This window comes from Chamaea fasciata, unplaced genomic scaffold (assembly GCF_029207755.1).
Source record: "Chamaea fasciata isolate MVZ Bird 193981 ecotype frontalis unplaced genomic scaffold, bChaFas1.0.hap1 SCAF_4, whole genome shotgun sequence".
In the NCBI taxonomy this organism is placed as follows: Eukaryota; Metazoa; Chordata; class Aves; order Passeriformes; family Sylviidae; genus Chamaea; species Chamaea fasciata.
In genome coordinates this window covers 83734799-83748132 of record NW_027094089.1, presented here as the reverse complement: position 1 = coordinate 83748132, position 13334 = coordinate 83734799, and positions in this window count along the sequence as shown.

Sequence of the window (13334 nt, the reverse complement as noted above, 5' to 3'; positions counted from 1 at the left end):
AAAAAAAGGAGAAACATCCTATGCATGGGATACAGTGACAGAACACCACCTAGTGAACTCAACCGGTTCAGTTTTACCTCCATTAGCTCTTCCCTCTCTTTCAGAAAAAGAAAATACAGTACATGAAAATACAGCAACCCTTCATCAAGGAGTATCTACTCCACATCCCCTGAGTTTCTGGCACACACAGCAGGACCTAGGGAAGGAGTTCCAATCCAGAATGTGCGATTGCACAGCTGAATTTGGGACAAGGCTAAACAATCAGAGGTTTCAGTTTCAAAAAAGCGGTTTCATCATTTTCTCAAGGCAGAGAGAATACTCAAATTGCCCTTCCCGATAGTTTCAGTAGTTTTTTGATTTATTAAGGTCCTTAGACAAAAATGAGATTCTAGAAAGCGCTTACCTTTGTGTCTCACCATCTTACAGTGTCCACAATACTGACAACAAAGGAGCAAGGAAAACAGCAAATTTTGATTGATTTACTAGCTATCTTTCAAGTTACCTGAGTGCTCCTTTTCTGTTTGGCTTGACATACATGATCATTGAGCATAATATAAAGGCAAAACATTAACCTCTTTTGCCTTGTGCATGTCAAGAATCAAAGTTAATAGGACTAGAACCAACGCCAAATAGCTGTTCTGATACGTAAAAACATTATTGGCACAAAGAATTGACCAATATGAATATTTCTGGGTTTTATTTGCTGAATACAATCCTCCTCAAAGAAGAGATCTTCTTGGCAAGAATTCCCTTAATAAATAATCACACTTCTAGAGCTTGACATTTTTGGCTTCAGTTGCAGGAGACATTTTTCCATTTTTGAGGGGGAAAAGTCACCCAGCCCCCATATTTTCTCAGTCAGCAATGTTTTCTCAGACTCTTCTAGTAAATCAGCCTTCCCGTGTTCATGTGGTTCTTACAGACAGTATCTCATTGTGTCCTGATTGCAGACAATTTATACTAATTTTTTCATAGATTCTGGAAAGAAACCCTTGTGTGACTGTGTAACAGGAGCAGTGGAAAAGGACTGGAATTTGCAGGAATTGTGAACAATTCTCTTCCAATTACACTCATGTAATTAAGAGTGTAATTTGAGGCACAGCTATTATGACCCAGAGCAGCAGGTTTGCTTTCTTACCTGCTTAGGTCATTTCCATCCCTCACTGTGTTTTGAAGGTTTATGTCAGAACATCGAGTGCACGCATAGACAACCATTATCACCATGCTACTTGAGGATATTTTGCTGCATCCCACAACCCCCAGGTACAAAATGATGATGCCCAGGTTGCTTCTGCAGACCCAGTTGCACTTTTGGAAGCATGTAATATTAAAACAGATCCCACTGTCCTGCTAGGCTGCACTGTCCAGCTTGCAGAGTACATAGCAACAAGTGGCCTGTTAAATGATGAAAAATCCTTTAGCTCCTGGCTTTAGATCTCTGGCCTCCCTGCCTGTACCCAGGGAGCAGTCTGGGGGGAAGTCTGGGAAAAGAAATTACATCAAAACCAGCTGTTACATTAAAGCTATTACCATTAAAGATGGACAACATGTTAACCAAAATAGGGTCTTTTTACAGTGTGGGCTTTTGCAATCACTGAGAGTCCAGAGCTGCTTCCTCCCCGCGCACACCAGCCGTCCCCCGCCCCCCCCCCCCCCCCCCCCCCCGGTCCCCGCTTTCCCACTTTATGGAAACAGCAGTAAATGTCATTCTAAGATGTCCTATTGTCCCTCAAATTATGAGTACATCGTGTTTTATTGAAATCTCTTCTTTCTTCTTTTAATTTACTATGTTTCTCAGCTCTGAGCATTATGTCTTCCCAGCTTCACAGCACAGAAGTGATTCAGCACATAAGTCCTGCTTTTCAGTTGCTCTGACTGACATTTAGAGTTTGCTTGTATTGTAATTATGAATGATAATAAAATCTCTGATTTTCTTCTGGAAATTTATACACAGGAACATAGGAAATAATGTCTACATTTGCCTTGCTAGTTTCAGTGCTGGCATCTGAAATTATCTTAGGCACAAGTTAAAGTGGATTGTGCCCAACAGAGGATGTCAAATTTTACCATGGGAGGTTTCAAACACCCACTGTGCTGTTCATACACACCTGCATCCAAAATAGAGAAAACCAGCAAGCATCTCAGAATTGTAGAATTACTGACTCATTTATGTCGGACAAGACCTCTAACATCATAGAGTCTGTGCATTTACGCAGAGCTCACAAGCCCATCACTAAACTGTGTCCCCAAACAACACATCTACACATTTAGATCACTCTGGGGATGGTGACTTCAACATTGCCCTGAGCAGTCTGTGCCAGGGCTTGACAACCTTTCCAGTAAAGAAATTTTACTTGATTTCCTATCTAAACCTATTGTGGCCCAACTTGAGGCCATTTCCTCTTGTTCTATCACTTGCTGCTTCAGGGATTTGGCTGTCGTGCATAGAGGAGAAAACAAGGGAAGGAGCATGATGGTGGTGGAGAAGCTCAGAGAAGAATGCATGCTGAGAAGCACCTCTTAAGAGTCCTTCAAACCCAAAATAGTTGTCTGTAGAATATTTGAACAAGAGTAGAGATGGAAAGGACAGCTCCTGAGAAGGAAGTTCAAACTTTTTTCACCACTTCTATTTTCCTCACTTTCACCACTATCATCTCAAGGTTTTTCATCAAATCTCCACTTGTTGCTGTTTCCTCTAACACTCTGTGCTCTTTCTATGCCATTCCCTATCAAACTCAATTCTCCCTCTAATCAAATTCTATGTGGTAAACTAAAGGAAAAGAACAGTATTGGAAGTTCAACCAGAAATTTCAGTGAAGACATCGATTTATGGCCTTGTAAATAATCATTTTAAAAAGGTATTACTTTAGGTGACAGAGAAGAGTTGTTTTCAGCGAATGTTTGTCTAAAACCACCAACTGTGTCAGCTGTTGACATTTGTGAAAAGTAGTTAAAAGTTGAGGAAATCTGGCAAGAGGAGGCAGCTACAACAGTTCATGTGAAGTCACATGATATTCCCAAAACACAGAAGAGACTGCCTCCTGTTGGTGAAGAAGAGATGGAGAGCAACATTTAGTCTGGAGTAAATATAACTGTTAATATAACTAGAGACCAAAATTAAGCCTATCTGTAGGTGTCTAGTAGCTGTCTCAGCAGTCTACTTACTTTTCCAAACCTGTCTAAGCTTACAATACAGCAATGTGCTCAGAGGAGCTTGATCTGTAAGAAACAGGCTCTTACTTTTTGTTATTCATTAGAATACAGGACTAAAGAGAATACTGTTTAACAGGACTTTGTGGTACTCCACTTGAGTAGCTGATGGGTCCTTCACTGAGATAGCGCAGGTCCACTTTTAGGAAGGACGACAGCCTACATTCAAGGAGAGATTTCTCATTCCTAGGTAAGCTGGGCGAAATTCCTCCTCTTCCAAATCATGATACTAAATTTCTAAAACTGAATATGTGAGTGGAGGATAGACAGTTTGATGGCTTTATGGACCAGTTGTGGTGGGTACGTTTTTGGACTAGCAATGGCCTGAGATCCTGCCCCTCATTTTTGTGAGTTCTATGCAAGCCAGTTCACTGGCCTAGGGCCAAATCTCTGCTACGTGTCACCCAAAAGTTGCCTATCCTCCTGTCCTCTTTCTTACTAATCCTAAGGATCTTCCTTTTCTGCCGTTCTACTAGGATAGAAAAGGAAGGGGCTAGGGGGCTCTATTACAACGAGTAACCAGGAAGATGGCTTTCAAAAAAAGTGGTCAGACACCAGTTTCTGTTACTGTTTCTATTTTTCCCATCCTTAAAGGAGATGAGTTCTCAGATCATTGGTATTTCCTCTGACTCTCTCAGTAGGCTAACTGGAGCCTCACTTAAATACAGTTAAGCCCATTCCACACGCTTACTTGGAAATTTGGTATTTTGTTGGGAGGAATGGATGAGCTCTGAGTGTATGCACTAACATTTAGGCAAAGCAATGCACTATGGCTCACTCAACAAACAGAAAAGAGTTGGGCAAGAGAACAGAATTAAATTTTAGGGTTTAAAATGTATATATTATTGAGCTTTACAGATCTGAGTAGAAACAAAAGGTGTTTAGGTACCCAAAATTATTTTCTTACATTTCAAATCTCCTTGTAGGATCCAACTGAGCTGCCTTCACAAAGGACTCTTATTCTGTGTTTAGGATGACACTTCAGTAGGTATATGCATACATGGATTTTTCTCACTTTGTGAGAAAATGGATAAGAATACTTTCAACTTTTCTACCTACCAAGGAAACAGTTCTATCTGTAACAGCTAAAAGATATGCAGCTCCAGCTGGTTTGCAAAGTTACAAAGTGTGAAGGGAAGTTGAAAAACCCTATATGAGTTACATGTGGAAGAGCAGAAAGAAAGAAATGACAACTTGTGTTCATTTAAGAGAAACCTTAACAGCAAAAGGATAATTGTCTTGAGGTTTTCCTTCCCCAAGCTCGACATTTAACTGATTCTCTTCCCTTTTTTTAATTTTATTTTTTTCTTTTGTTTTGGTTTTTTTTTTTTTTTTTTTTTTTTTTTTTTTTTTATTATTTTTATCATAGAAACCAAGACTGAGAAATATGCTTTCAGGAGTATATGTGCATATTTCCCAACAAATCAGGTAGTAGTGTCACTCCATTTATTTATTTGTTTTCAATCGTTGTAAAAAATACCTTCCTTCTGGAAATGTGAAGGATAGCAAAATGATTGGCCAGGGAGACCAAATGCCCCTGTTTTGGTTTAGATCATTGTCTTGGTTTAGGAAGACAGGTATCTGCTAGGTAAAATTACAATCAGAGGCTCTTTGGCAAAGATTTGGGAAATAGGAATAGCAGTTCTTTACTAGTATGTAATACAAAGCAAACAAACACAAAAAAAAACTCCCCCCCCCCACCAAACAACTACAGCATTAATGACAAACGACAACAGTACCAAGAACCTTGAGGGCTTTGTTTCACAAAACCCAGGGCAGTTTGGTTTCGGTGTCCCTGCAGGATCCTCAGAGCACCAAGCTGGAACAGTGGAAAAGTCCCGGGCTGGTAGCTGGGATGGCAGGGTGTCCCGGCAGGCAGGGGCAGGATGTCCCGGCAGCGCAGGGAGTGCAGGGTCACGCTGCAGCAAGACGAGCAGCGCCGAAGAAGCTCGAAGGCGAGGCAGAAAAGCGGCCCAGCTTCTGCTCCGCGTGCTTTGCGGCGGCTGAGATCTTCGAGGAGCGGCCGACACGCGTCTCCCGAACGCCGGAAGAAGAAGAGCACGCCGCTGCCTCAAGCCCTGTCCTCTACCTGCGTTATCTCCCCCCTCTACCTTTTGTCTACCTCTTTGTTTCAGCCAAGCACTCTCAAGTATCCAACACCCGGTCCCCTTGGCAACCCGTGGGGAAAAAATTCCCCAGAGAAAGAAGGAACAAACCCAACCCCCAACAATCATTTATTTGACGTTCGTTTTTGGGGACAGGAAGGTTTGTGAGCCATCTTCATTGTCACACCTCATAGAATTATGGAATCATCATGCAATCACTGAAACACAGAATAGTGTGGACTGAAAGGAACTATAATCATCACCTCTATCCAACCCCTCTGTCATGGGCAGGGTCACCTTCCACTAGACCAGGATGCTCTAAGCCCCTTCCAACCTGAATTTAAACATTTCCAGATGTATAAATTCCCTGTGCCAATGTCCCACCCTCCTCACAGAAACAAATTTCTTCCTAAAACTCCCCTCTATTATTTCAAAACCATTCCCTCCTTATTCTATCACTATTTTCCCATGTAAAAAGTTGCTTTTCACCTTTTTTAGAAACTCTCTTTAATAACTGAAAGACCATATCTATCTTACTTCCAGTTTGCTTCAAAACTCTCCGTCAGCCCTCAGAGTCCAGCTACCTGGTGCATCACTAAAAATGATGCAATCACAAGACCAGCAGGTAAGACCTGCTTTCCTCCCCCAAAGACCTGTGATGACCTCTGACACAATGTCGGGCTCACAGCTGAAACTGAAGGCCGAAACAATTTCATTCTGTAAGAGGACAATGGGCACAAGCACTGCTTCAGAGAAATGCTTCTGCCTAGATGCCAAAACTGTGAGAACCTGTGAAGAAGCAATGTCAAGGCCAAGATGTATTGCTCTGCTGAAGCTAAACAGGCCCATTAATACTACTCCTGAAGTAATAATTAATAATAATTAATATTTATTACTACTCCTGAAGTCTTCTAGCACCTCTTTTTGTCCACAAACCTGTCCACTTTCAGAATGTGCTAAATAATACGAAAGACAGAATTTTCCAGTGGCCTCCTTGGTGATGCACCGGCTAGAGAAATACTCATCACAAAATTCTTAATTGTTCCGTGGACGTTGTTTTTGCAAAGCAATATTGGCAAATCTTTGATTTTCTTTTCTGTGCTGAACGACCTCTGTGATTTCCCTATATAGTTTCTAATCATCTAAGCAAAATATTCCCAGTGTTGCTCCTCTTCCTCATAGGAAATTTAACTTTCTGAGGTGGATTAAAAAGTCAGTAGTCCGTGGAAGTCTAAAGTGATCAGCTAAGCATTAGCATACACAAGTGGCAGAAAAATAATTAAGTAATCCATTGCAGAAAAAAGTCAACTAGGATTCTCTAGTTGAAAAGCAGAAAAAATCCCAGTTCTGACTCAGTACACTGAAAGTACTGAGTTTTTCTATTGATGCCACCGGATAAGAGCTCTAACTTATTTATTTAGCAAGGTCATGGGGTAATTGCATATTTCAGACTGATGTCAGCAAAGTCAATATCTGTCTTCTGAATTCACCATTGTTTCAATTCACTCCTGTCTAATTCATCTCAGAATTGCCCACACATTGTTCCCAACTCGTGAAGAAATGCAATTAACAATTAAAAGGGGAGTAGCCTCTCGACAAATAATTCCACTTAACCATGTTAGACATAAGCTATTAATCGTATTTGCAAAATAGTGGGTGATGAACTAATGAAATACTTCATTCTGTCATGTAAGACAAAATTTCATCCCAGTTCAAGACAGGAATATCGTCTCAGAGACCGTGCTGCCAAAATGGAACTTTTCCTGATACGTAATGATTCTGTGACAGTTCTGTGTTTCCAGTTAAGGTACTGATGCTTTGGAGTGGCTACCTGGAACAGAGTAGGGGCCCAGAACTGGCACAGCACTCCAGCTGTGCCCGCAGCGCTGCCCAGCACAGGGGGACGGTCACTGCCCTGCTCCTGCTCTTCCCCTATTGCTGACACAGGCCAGGATGCCCTTGGCCTTCCTGGCACGCTGGGCTCACATTCTGCTGCTCTTGACCCGCACCCCTGCCTCCTTTTGTCCCACCCACCTCTCCTGGCACACAGGTGCACGTTTGCTATAAAATACAGCCTACAGAATTTCAACGTGTCCTTCCTGTTCTTAGCAACACAAGACAACAGGCAAGGACCTGCAGCTTCATCCCCGCTCCAGGCTCCAATGCACTTTTCAATGCTGTAAGACTTCACCACAAAATGGAGCAACAGAAACTTGCTGCTTCTGCCTTTTGCCTTACGAGAAGGATTCAGAGCCATATGGTTGCTTTCTTTTGTCACACGGGACAAAGTGGCCCCACAGCTTCATGGACAACACAATCACCTCCTTGCAGCTTATCAAAAGCCAGAAGACTCTGTAGAAGTGAAGAACGACTCGAGAAAACTGCAGAACACTTCCACAAGTCAAACACAGGTCCCAAATGGGAAAACAAGCAAACAAAACCTTGTGACCTCCAGAAGGAGCCCCTGCACCCTTGGGCTGTTGCGCTGCAGAAGACATGACACAGAGCTTCACTGAGCCAGATGCTCACATGGAGCACCAGCCCTTTGGTGCCTCAACATGGCAGATCAAAGCCCATTGCCCAGCTGTCACTGGCTGGGGCAAATGCTAGGTCCTGGCAGGACTGCAGCACTCAGCATCCTTAGCCAGCAGCAGCAAGTGCTGGCTGGGCAGAAACTTGCACCTCTGCCTTGCACTAAAGACAGCACCCTCCAGAACTGGCATTTACTATCTCAGGAAAATCTGACTCTGCTGTCACCACAGCTGTAGGGTTGTGGTAACTTTGCTCATTTTGCTCCTCTTTGGCCTCTTCTCCAGCAGAAGGGAGAGCCATCAGCACAGCAGGTGGCTGAGGAGCTACCAGTAACTGTAGCAATGGATCTGCAGCAATGGATCCGCACAACTTGGAATACAAAGTGCTCCAGCCCAACTACCACCTAGAGATATTAGTTACAAGTATCAGCTCTTTGGGAATATATCAAGGCCACAGAGACACAAACTGTTCTAAAAAGAAGAGGAGCCTGGGAAATTGAATACCAGGACAAGAAGAATGAGATAGAGGCCATGAAGGCTCGGAATTATAGCCAATCAAATTGCCTAAGGGACGTGTGCTGAGCAAACAAAGCAGACGAACCGATCAAGAAAGGCATGAAGGTGTGAACAGTGGTCTTACAATCTATAAACATAGTGTAATGTAAATATGAAATGGCTTCTGCAGAAATCTAATTGGTTCTGTTGTTCAGAGGTACCGAGCTCCCACAAGTATCATTCAGATGTATTTGCTGGCAGCCAGAAATGAAAATTCAGAACTCAAGCTGAAGCCCCAAAGAGCAGGGAGATGCTCGAGGAGGCACAACCGTTGTTTCAGCAATTCAGCAAGTGAGCAAGTCCTTCAGTGAAAGGAGCCACTCCCCTCCTTGCCTTCCTTCTGGCAGCTGAGAAGGACAAAGACTGTCCCAAATGCAATTGGCAGGCTGCCACAAGTCTGTGCTTCTTGTGTCTTTTCAACACAGCTCTAGCCAAAGCTGCAGCCACAGCTGACACAGAGAGGAAAGCCCCCAAGAGCAGCAGAGTCTGTGGGGGCTGTTGACATTTACCTCTCCTCCTGTGGCAGTGTCGAGTGCTCTACAAACCTCTCCAAAAGTCCTAGAAACAAAAGAGCAGCAAAGAAAGGAGAAACCGTTTAGACCTTGGAGTGAAAGCCAGCCCAGACTGGAGATCTCTGCTGGAAATGCCTAGAACCTGCAGGATGCAGAAGGGCTCTGTCAGAAGGCAGATGATGCATTTTGCTCTCAAGTGCATGGCCACTGGGCCTGAAGCATTGAGGATTACTGCCTCAGCTCAGAAAGAGGGTTTCTTCTTTCTTCTCAGGTTTCAGTCTCTAACTTATGCAGTTCTAATCCTGACCATGGAGGATTTCCTTCAGCAAACTCTTGGAAAGAAGGCTATGGCAGAGGGTAGGTTTCTCTTTCAGGCAAGCAAGATCCTTCTCCCTCTGGTATTGTGGCCAGCTGATTATAGATATACAAAAATGCAAAGGAAATTAACACAGAGCTGTCCCATGCTTGAGAGACCAGGAGATCAACCAGGTCATATTCCTTGCTCCAGGCAAGGCCTTGGCAGTGTGACAATTTGACAATTTGACAATGTCTTCTGGTCATGCTTACAAACTCTGACTGATACTGAGAGATGGGACAATCTATCCTCAGTGTCTGAACATTTTTGCAGCTTGCCTGACTTCAGACTTGATAGATATTCTACCAGGAAAACACCTGGCCCATGGTTTTGTGGTTGGACTCATCCACTGCTGATATTTTTGACTTTGATTTATTCTGTCATAGGATTTTCCATGCTCACAATTGTCACTGAGGAAAACAAAACTCAAGATGCTGACTTTCAAGCAGAGATCCCAGCTTCCAGGAGACACCTAAAAAGGCAGCCCCATTGCTGGGGCTCTGAACCCTTTGTGGTGAGCTGGGTAACAACAACCAAAGAACAAGACAGACAGATCTGAAGCAAAAATGGCCAGCAGAGACTGATTTTCTACACAGGTTCCTATGGGGAATCCTAAATGTCCCTGTGATATCAGACTGAGGAGGAACATTTGGTCCAGCTACGCTGCCACGTGCACACAAGACACCGTCCCTCAGACAAGAAATACACAAGACGTACTCAGTAGCTCCAGGGAGTCCTCCTCGATCTGCTGTTGCTGAGCAGCAGCTGTGTCAGCGCTGCAGATGAACCGGCTGCCCGGGCTCACCTTCTCAGCTTGGGGAGCAAAGGCTCCTTGACACAATGCTCCTGCTGCAGCAGGTTTAGTGCAAGAGCCTGTGTAGATCTGGGAGAAGAAATGAGTTTGGTTCAGAAAGGTGGCTGGCAGAGATGACCCTGAGATGCCGTTCCAAATGCAAGCCCTTAGGAAGATGCTGTCAGCCTGCCACACGCAGGGCTCTTAAAATGGATTTTTTGCACGTCCACTTCCATTTGACTGGATGGGCCAAAGCCAAAGGCTGGTTTTACTGGAGTTCATGGCCAGATTCATCTTCCATTTTCAGAGATTTTCTGAAGGACGACTGCCACAAGGACCATTCCACTTCATCCCAAGGGCTCCTTTCCCCCTCCAAGGGCTGCAGACACACTTGCAGCTCCCGGTTCAAATGTTCTACCTCCCCCCACGGAGTGCTCTTGTCCTCCACCACGTTCAGGTCATTCTCAACCGGCAGCACTTCTGGTGGAGGCAGTGCCTGCGGCTCACGCCGATCCTGGGGCTCCTCCTTCTCAGTCATTTGCAGGAGACCTTTGCAGGCTGCCTGGCCAGATGACAACACTTCCACCTCGAGTCAAAAAGAACAAAGCAGTCAGAGACTACAGCTTGTCCCTCTTAGCCAAGAGTCATCAGCTGTGAGCAAAGGGAAAGAAGAGATTTACAAGGGCTACAGACAGCTTGTTTCCATCCTCCATCTTGGGCACCATGTTCCACTGTTAGAACACCACAAGAAACGAGGAGAGCGAGAAGACGCCAGCAGGAGTCAGTTTGGATGACTGCTGGCCAAAAGGCCAAAGGACTACTTCCATTGTCCAGGGCAGCAGTTGAGATTCAAGATACCAGGAAATGTCCTTCAGAATGGCTGCCACAGACACTACAGCAGGATGGCCCTCAGAGGCATCACCCCATTTGCCTGCTGCTCTGCAGTGGAAAGGCAAGAAGGGCAGAAAGCACCAGCTTGGTGACTGTGGCAGTTATTGCTGTTTCACTCACTTGCTTTTGAAGACTTTGATGGAAGGCATTGAGTATGTCTCTCATTGTTTCCATTTCTTGCTCCATCCTCTTCTCTTTTGCCTTGATCCTAGCCTCCATTTCCTGCAGCCCTGCTTGCAGCTGTTCCTTGTCATTCTGAAGATAAAGTGAGAGAGGATGTTTCCTCATTGGAGTAGCTTCACCTCTCTCACTCACTTGAGGTTGTTGATGTCCCCTCTGCTGATGGAGATTCATCTCCTCTTGAGGATGAATCTCCATCATGTCTTCTGTGTTCCTCCTCTTCACTGCCTTGATGTCACTCTGAGCTTCAGGCAGCTCTGCTTGTGGCCCTGCCTTGATATTCTGCACACACAAACGCAGAGCAAGTGACAGGGAGCCGCCATCAGCTTTTTCCTCTTTCAGCCTCAAAATCACATTCACTCAGCCACTTCTTTCTGTGTCCCTGCCCACCTCTGCTTCCACTGCCAACCTCCTTTCCCAGTGCCGATCTCTGCACGTGACAAGGCTCGGTGCTTTCTGTGCCTCTGGCACTCCTGGTCTCCTCAGTCCCAAGAGCTCTGTTTTATGCCCCTCTTCCTGCCCTTCACTCTGTCATCTGCGGAGCCAGGCTTACCTCTTCATTCTCCTGTGGTTCTTCCACCTGCTGCCTGAGCTGCTCTTCCTGCTCTTGGGCTGGCAACAGCTCCCCCTGAGTCTGGCATGGCATCTCTGAGAGCGCAATCTGCTCATGCCTGTTGTCTGGCAGGAGCTGCACAGAAAGCAAGAGAAGATGGCTTTCAACTTCCCATACAACATCTGTGGGCAGGAGGAAACCCCAGGGACAGAAAGCACCATTTCTAGAGCCCTGGCAGGGCAAAAGTCCCATCAAGATGAGGACACCAGAATAAACAGACGAGTGGGATTCTGGGCCAGGTTTGCCTATGATGCCAAGGTCCTCATATGAAGGTGAATGGTGCAAATTGTCCCACTGGTCCTGTTTCTGGCTCTTTCTAGGAACCAGAGGGACCCTGATTGAGCCTGTGCAGCACTAAGCTTGGAAAGTCATGGTTCATTGATTTTTGGTATGTGTTTTTTTTTTTTTTCCTGTGGACAGCATCCGTTTGTAAGATCAGGAAATTCAGCATTCACCCTGACACCGCTGACCACGGCAGTGAAGAAAAAGGAGGAGAAGAAGAAGAAGAAGAAGAAGAAGAAGAAGAAGAAGAAGAAGAAGAAGCAGAAGAAGACATGAATGTGACATTCATGTAAAGACTTTTCATCTCCATAACCGGCTTAGAGTAGGCTTGTAGAGTAGGATTATAGAAAAGGAGTATAAGGAAATAAAATTGCTGAAACTTAAGCTCATCTGGAAGATTCCGTTCTTTCTCTCCCTGTCAATAAGTGCAGCTTTTCTGTCTGAGTGTTCCGTTGTCTGTTGAAGGTGCAGAGTGACATTGACGGCTTCTTTGGTGTGCCTTGAAAGTGGGGAAGGCTCCACTTCGATCATCCTCTCCAGACCACAGTGCCTTTGGAATACGGCCCACTGACCGTATTTTGCACACCTGTGGTACTTCAATTTGAGGCAGAAAGGACAGTGGCATTGGCAGGCAAAACCAAAGGAGGAGTGGGGCAGCCAAAAGATCCTGTGCACATGCAGGTCTTCAGCTGTGACTCAAGAGCGTTTGGGTTCGTGCCATTTGGATTTGTATCCCGAAGTGCAATCTCTTTGGCTGCAGGAGAGTCTTGCTCAAGTGAGAAATCAGCAAGATCAGTGAGAGTGCTCTGAGAGGTTTCCTCTGGTGCAGAGCTGTCAGCGTCTGTGAGGTGAGGGCGGACGCAGTCTCGCCCAGGGCGGAGGCCCCTGGCAGAGCCCGGAGCAGCCTGAGCCTGGGCAGAGGCAGGCTGCAAGGAGGCCCTTGTAGCCTGGGAGCAGGCGAATGCTCCGCTCTCAGAGCCCGGCTGGCAGCCAGCCGCTCCCGAGGGGAAGCGTAGCCCAGCTGGGCACAGCACAGACGGGTGGCATCGGCCGTCTGCAGTCTGCACAGGAGCAGAGAAAGGCAAACGGCAGCCGAGGGCTGCAGGCCTGGCTGAGGATTCCCACTCTTGTGCCGGCTGCCCTGGAACTCCTGGCAAAGGGGAGCAGTGTGTGCAGCACTCCGGGCACAGGGGAGGGAGCCGGGCTGCTCTGCAGGCTCCAGCACAGAGTAGTGTCCTCCAGGCACGGCGCTTCTGCCGAGGGAACCGAGGTTGGCGGGCGGCAGGGACAGCTTGCCCCAAGGGCCA